Raw genomic sequence first — 5,988 nt, forward strand, 5'->3', positions numbered from 1 at the left:
GCATTACCAATATAGGGGTTGACTAATCCTTCCAATTCGTCATCCCATAGACCACACACTTCACTAGCTTGCTTCCCAATGATTTCATGAGTTGACAAGTGAAACTCTTCTTTCTTGTTGTCATGGTCAATGAGGCCTTCTTCCTTACTTGTCATTATTGGTGGTGAGCTATTCAAGCTCTTATTGTTGTTGAAATTTCCTTGCTCTCCGGATAGAGCTACTTGAGGGTTATCCATTTTCATCTTGCATATGGGTGGTGATGCTTTACCCATAGCTTGATCTTTGCATTGAGATGCTAACTTCTTCTTATCACTTTCTCGGCTATAATGGTCGATCACGAAACATGGCTCATGTATTCGGGGAGCGCTTATTGTTTTCCCAAGGTTGAAAGTGATTGTCTCATCCCTTACTTCAAGTGTGAGCTCTCCATGTTTAACATCAATTACCGCTCCCGCGGTGTGAAAGAAAGGTCTTCCTAAGATGATAGGAATGTTGGAATCCTCCTCCATGTCTACAATGACAAAGTCTACCTGGATGAAGAACTTGCCAATTCTCACTGGCACATCCTCCCATATCCCTAAAGGTGTCTTTTTTGATCGATCCGCCATCTGAAGAGTATTGTTAGTGCATTTGAGTTCTCCCATTCCTAGCCTCTTGCATACCGAGTATGGCATAACACTTACACTTGATCCAAACTCACATAATGCTTTGTTGATTGTAGTGTCGCCAATGGTGCATGGAATAGAGAAACTTCCCGGATCTTTGAGTTTTGGAGGGGAACTTCCTTGAAGAATAGCACTACTCACTTTGGTGAAGGAAATAGTCTCTAGCTTTTGGATAGATTTCTTCTTTGTTAAGAATGTCTTTCATGTATTTTGCATAGGCCGGAACATGATTGATCAATTCGGTGAATGGGATTGAGACTTCTAAGTTCTTCACAATTTTCATGAACTTTCCAAGATGTTCATCAAACTTAGGCTTAGTTTTACGACTTGAGAATGGAAGAGTAATCACAATAGGCTCTTTTTCCTTAGCCTTCTCTTCATTCTTCTTCTTTGAAACTTCATTGGTGGTGGGTTCTTCTTCCTTAGAGTTCTCCACAACTCTTTGCTCATCAGTAGCATCCACAATGTCTTCATCAATTGGCTTTTTTTTTCCCTTCATACCTTGTACCACTCCTCAAGTGGATGGCATTAACCGACTCATTTCTTGGGGGGTTACTTTGAGGTGGTAATTGCCCCTTTTATCTTTGAGAGCTAGAAGATGCTTATTGAGACATTTGGGTTCCAACATCTTGGTGTGGGCTAGTATATTGTTGATGGTGATGTCTTTATCTTGGCTATCTTTTTGCATTTTGGTGAAAAATTATTGTTGCTTCTTTTGCATTTGGAAGACCGCTTTTTGAAAATCAAAGCTTTGGTCATTGGATTAGTTGTAGGAAGGTTGATTTTAATAACCTTGGCTTTGGTTGTAAAAGGGTCTTTGAGCTTGATTTCTCATTGGAGGTGGGGTGTATGTTGGTTGAGGGTTTTGAACATTTTGACTTTTGTATGAAAGATTTGGGTGGAATTTGGTATTCTCATTGTAATAGTTGGAATAAGGGGTACTGCTCTTGTATGCTTGGAAGGCATTCACTTGTTCATTTGTTCCCCTGCATTCACTTTGGTCATGTCTCAAAGTTCCACAACTTTCACATACTCCACTTGGAATTGAGGATGATGCCACCATAGCATTGACATGTTGTTTGGGTGATTTGGAGGTTCATCAAGCTTAGCCACGACCTTCTAAAATTTCAAATTGAAGGTGTCAATATGAGCACTTAGTTGAGCACCCAATTGTGTGATGGAATCTACCTCATGCTTTCCTCCTCTAGTGGCCTTTTGAGGCCTACTATATTGGGAATTATGAACCGACATCTCTTCAATTTTGGCCCATGTTTGATTGTCATCAACTTCAGTGAACATACCATTGGATCCCATATTGAGAACATTGCGGGAGTCTTCAGATAAACCGTTCCGAAATTGTTGCACAAGGAACCGCTCGCTAAGTCTATGATGTGGACAAGAACGACAAGTGTCCTTAAATCTCTCCCATGCTTCATATAATGATTCTTCATCCCGTTGTTTAAACCTGGTGATTTGGACTCTCAACATGTTAGTCTTCTCCGGAGGATAGAATTTCTGGTAGAAAGCAAGTGCTAACTTTTCCATGAATCAATACCAAGGGTAGCCTTGTCTAGGCTCTTCAACCATTGCTTTGCGGTACCAATCAAAGAAAAAGGAAACAATACCCATCGGATTTGGTCTTGAGTAACTCTGGTTTGAGAAATCGCATCACAAGAGTTGTCAACTCTCCAATAAACCCCAAATGATCTTCAATTACCCAACTAGATCTAAGAACACTTGAACAATAATTAAGGAAAGATTAAGATGTAATTAAGTTTGAATTGTGGAATTGAATAGTATTAATATACTCAATAACTTGGTTTTAATATAAAATAACTTGATTTAATATAAGATAACTTGATAATAACTAGACTAGATATTATATTGGAGTAGTTATACTAAGTACAAGTATTAGGTTAACTAAGGGATTAAATGACGATTAAGCCCCTTAAATGAAGTTTAACGCCTTGCAAGTCCTAGCTTAGGACGCACGACCACCTCTTGATGGACGCCCATCCTGCATTGAAGGACGCCCGTCCTGCTTTGGGGACGCTCGGGCTGAGCTTGGGGACGCCCATCCTTCTCTTTGGGACGTCCGAACTGCTTTTAGGACGCCTGTCCTGAAGAGCAGTTTTGCTCCTTCTTCATTTGGCTGTCCCCTAACTCGTGGGGATCCTACAAGGGTCATGGGGGTCCTTCATCATTGCCCATTTACTTGTTTTATCGACTTAGGACTTTAGTATTGGTCTCTTTTTTTGTTGCTTGGTTGTTAGATGCGATCAATTTAGCTCCGTTTTGCTCCATACAAGCAAGGCTAGCACTCCTCTCCTACCAAGGACACTGGTCCGGTTAAAACTCGTCGTCAAAAGCTACCAACCAAAACAATATTTATAACTTCACAAAACTCTTTGTAAAGAGGTAAGTAAAGGTCGGATCCCAAGGGACGGACATTGATGTAAGATTCTCAATTGTAAAAAGCTATCTCTTAGGGTGTCACAATTTGGGTTGAGATGAGAGGTAAACTAAACTAATCAAAAAGATGTAAGTAAAGCAATTAAAACAAAGCAAAGTAAATAGAGGGGTTGTAAACAAATGATTAAAGGCACTAGGGTGTCATGGGTTCATAGAGGATTCATGGGAGTTGATCATACAAACATGTTCTCAATTATATGCAAGCACTTGATGATTGATGGAAGGTTGTCAATCCTTCAAATAAACCCAAATAATCTTCTAATTACCCAAAAAAAGGAAGAACAATAGAGAAATTAAGGAAAGATTAAGATGTGATTAATATTGAGAATTGTATTACAACTAAATTAAGACTAATTTAAGAGAATTAAGAATGTATTAAGAGGTGATTAGAATTGCATAAGAGAGGACTAAGAACTGATTCAAGGGAGATGCTAATCTAGGTAGTACATGGGGGTATTTATACTAAAGATTCGGTACAAAGATTAGGGTTACTAAGGGCTTAAATGATTATTAAGACCCTAAGAAAAGTTGAGGAAATGCTACTCCTGAGGGAAATGAGCGGATCCTCCTTGCTAGTCCTGCCACGATCCGCTCGTCCCGTGGTATGGCACGGGCTGTTCTGTCTTGTGATTCGCTCGGATCATGTGGGAGACGCTTGGGTTCTGGCACTTTAAGCCGCTCGTCCTGGGTACAAGACGCTCGGATCCTGGTGTTTTGAGACGCTCGGATCGTGCTTGATCCGCTCGGTTTCCTGGACAGAGTGCCTCTTTTCTTTAGCTCCTTAACAATCCGCAAGGATCATGTTGGGGATGCAAGGATCCTTTCATCATTGTCCATTTCACTTTATTGTCTTCTTAGGCCTCTAGTGTCGGTCTTCTCTTTGATGCTTGATCATTAGGTGCAATCCATTTAGCTTCATTTTGCCTCATAAATGCAAGGTTAGCCATCCTCTCCTACCAAGGACACAAAACCTCAAAGAATATGCAAAGTGGGAAACTAAAAATGACCCAAATATGTGCTATAAAGCATAGGAACGAGGTTAATTCGGGGACTAAATGTGCTCAAATATGAGTCACATCAGACACAAAACCTCATAGAATATGCAAAATAGGAAGCTAAAGATAAGAAACGACCTTAATGCATGTTAAAAAGCATAGGAACAGGGCTAGTTAAGGGACTAAATGTGCGGAAATACGAGTCACATGAAATATCCCCAAGTCGAACCTTTGCTCATCCTGATTAAAGAGGTGACTAAAACTGTGACCTTTATTTCTAACATAGCCGATGTGGGACAATTAGCGGGTCTCACTCTGCCTCTTCAACTCACAACAAGACATCTATGAGGTAAGATGCCTTCTTGCAAGGCAAGGTGGGGCTTGCCAAAATGGCGATGCATCCAAACATTAAGCACACAAAACAAGTCAAAGGATGCATCTACAAAAGAATAGCCACTTTCCTCATCTAAGTGTCGGAAATTATCAATAAGGGAAGCAATTTAAGGGTAAACATTCCCCCATAAATATTGTTTCTCCAAGTTACTAAGTCCAAGAGGATACAAACAAGTCACCTACAAGTTATGTTAAACTAAGCTACCTTTGTCCACAATTGCTAAATGCTATTGTAAAGAGCCAATTCGATATGGTGTTAGAAAACACTGTAGTATCGCAGAATTCCCCCACTTGCCTAGACAAGAAGAGGCCGTCCCCTCTCCACCATGCAACAAAGATAGGATCATCAATGGATAAAAAGGATTCAAAGTATATGAGTTTCACGATAGTTGTTTACTTTTAGGTTTATTCCCCCCTCCCTCTTTCCCCCCCATTTTTGTAGGATTTGACGATTAAGAACATTTCTTACCATTTTTTGATGTTTGGCATTTTTAACTTTGCATTTATTTTTGAACATTTTGAAAGTAACCCCATTTTTAGCAAGGGTACTTCTATAAAAGCATGGGAGTCTATTTTTGCTCCTCATTTCATTGATGCAATTGCAAACATTTTTGACATTGATTTTGGAACTTGAGCTTAATTTGATGTTTTTGTGCCCATTCCCTTTTTGTTGACAAAATGATGATAGAAGTGAAAGGACGGTTGCATGGCATCAAAGGTCACCTTGGAATAAACGGTAGCCATGGAGTTATCACACCACAAGGTACTCTTGACTAGGCCTTAGCCCATGGGTCAAAATATACTAGTATGACACATCCTATGGTGTCTTGAGAGTATTCTAGCAAACAAAGTCTCAAGGAGAAAAATTATCTACAAGAGTCTTATATACACTTGTCAAGCTTCCCAAATAGGTATTTTCACAAAGTTTTTGTACCATGCGACTACATGACGTGATGCAACTAATATTCCATATAAACTAAATACAAACTATTAATAACACATAGGTCCATACTGCATCAACAAAAAGTAGGAAATTGTCATTAACATATAAAGAAAGGGAGAAGGATATTTGGAAAGATCATACCATGCGGTCCTCTATATCCCTTGTGCTTCGAATGCGGTGTAGTCATCCCCATGTGATAAGAATAACAAACAAACAAATATATACAATTCTATGGGGAGAAATGGTAATTAGACCCCTTTACTTTGGTGCATTGTGAAATTTACCCCCTTAAGTTTTAATTGGAGTAATTGACCCCCTTACCTTTCCCAAAATGTGAAATTAAGCCCTTTTTTATTTTTTCGGCCAATATCTCACCGAATTTTCATTTCTCCGAATTTCATCATCGTCTATATCCATGCTTGCCAATACATATCAATTACTCCGTATTTATTTCTCAACCAATTCATTGATCAATCTTTACTACCTAATAAAATTTTACCTTGTAAGTTACAACTTCTAT

General features: G+C 39.2%; 1 non-coding gene across 1 annotated transcript; it reads left to right on the top strand.

Annotated features, from left to right (window-relative positions):
* The first annotated feature begins 2,045 nt into the window (after positions 1 to 2,045).
* LOC141603368 (small nucleolar RNA R71) lies at positions 2,046 to 2,153 on the top strand. Its single transcript, XR_012525248.1, has one exon. It is a non-coding gene; the product is annotated as a small nucleolar RNA R71 (small nucleolar RNA).
* The last annotated feature ends 3,835 nt before the right edge of the window (positions 2,154 to 5,988 follow it).

This window comes from Silene latifolia, chromosome 9 (genome assembly GCF_048544455.1).
Source record: "Silene latifolia isolate original U9 population chromosome 9, ASM4854445v1, whole genome shotgun sequence".
NCBI classification, from domain to species: Eukaryota; Viridiplantae; Streptophyta; class Magnoliopsida; order Caryophyllales; family Caryophyllaceae; genus Silene; species Silene latifolia.